Below are 1,854 nucleotides of genomic sequence, written 5' to 3'. Positions count from 1 at the left end.
TTGCCGATAAATGCAGTTAGAGTGACAGTGATGATAGTTCGACAATAAACATGAATAGTAGTAAAGGAAATAACGATAGTGATGATGATTATAATAATGATAATGATGATGAAAATGAGAATGGAGATAATGATGACAATGATCATGATATCCATGGTGATGATAATTAAATATTTATAACGATAAAATAAAGAATATCATTATTATAATGATAATAATAATGATGATACCAATAATGATAATGACAGTGATTATGATAATAATGATAATAATAATGATATGGTAGAAATGCTAATGATATTAATAATAATAATGTGATAGTATGATAAAATGATGATAATAATATAATAACAATAATAATGATGATAATAATGAAAATAAATTCTTGATAATAGTAATAATCATAATATAAATAATGATGAAAATGAAAATAATAATAATAATAATAATAATAATCATAATATAAATAAAGATAACGATAATAAAATGATAATGATGATGAAAATAAAACAATAATAATGATGACAATAATAATGATAACGATATTAATTATAAAGATACTGATAAAATATAATAACAATAGCGATAATTTTAATAGAAAAAGCAACAATGTTGATGAAAAGAAAATAAAAGTGATAACAGTAAGATATCGGTAAGCGTGATTATCATAATAAAAAGAAAAAGGAAAATGAATATATATAATGATTATCACAAAGAGAAGCAAAACAATATCAACACTTTTGACGGCAGTAATAATGATACAAATGAAATTGATAGTAATAATGAGGATGATGATGATAATGACAATAATGATAATAATAACAATAATAATCATAATAATAATAATACTAAAAATGATAACAATGATAATAATAACATATGATAATGATAATAATGCTAGTAATGATAATAATAATAATAATAACAATATTTAATGATGACAATAATAATAATATAATAATAATAATAATGATAATAATAATAATAACAATAATGATAATAATAACAATGATAATAATAACAGTAATAATAATATTATCAATAATAATAATAATAGCAAGAATCTAAATCAATAATAATTATAATGATAACGATATAAATAATAGTATTCATATTAATGATAATTATGATGGTAATAATAGTAACAAAAATAATAATAGTAAGATAATATCAAGAATAATGATAATGATAAGGAAAATAACAATAATAGCAGTAATAATAAAAATACTGATAATAATATTAATGATAATGAAAATACAAATAATGTTGATGATAGTGATAATGATAATGATGACGATAATAATCATAATAATAATGACACAACAATATAATAGTTATGATAATAATAATGACAATAATAATAATAGTAATAATGATAGTAATGACAATAATGGTCATAATGATAAAAATAATGCTAATAATGATAATAACGTAATACAATGATAATGATGGGAATAATGAAATTATTAATAATAATAATAAAACGATAATAATAGTAATAATAACAATCATAATGATTTTAAGAAGGATATTGATTATAAGGATAAAATTACTAATAACAATAATAATAATAATAATAATGATAATAACATTTACTATTATTATTGTTATTATTATTATTATTATTACTGTAGTAAAGATGGTAAAAATAAAAAGGATGATCGCATCAATAATATTATTAACAATATAATTGATAATAACAATAATCATAATTATGATAATAATAAAACCGATATCAAGTATAACAAAATAATGTAAATAATAATTCTGATAACAAAAATAACTAAAACAACATGAATAGACGCAATAACAATAGTGATAATGATGATAGTGATAATAGAAAAGAAAGTAATA

Source organism: Penaeus chinensis, chromosome 2 (assembly GCF_019202785.1).
Source record: "Penaeus chinensis breed Huanghai No. 1 chromosome 2, ASM1920278v2, whole genome shotgun sequence".
Classification (NCBI taxonomy): domain Eukaryota; kingdom Metazoa; phylum Arthropoda; class Malacostraca; order Decapoda; family Penaeidae; genus Penaeus; species Penaeus chinensis.
The sequence above is the reverse complement of the archived record's forward strand: the minus strand, read 5'-3'. Positions refer to the sequence as shown.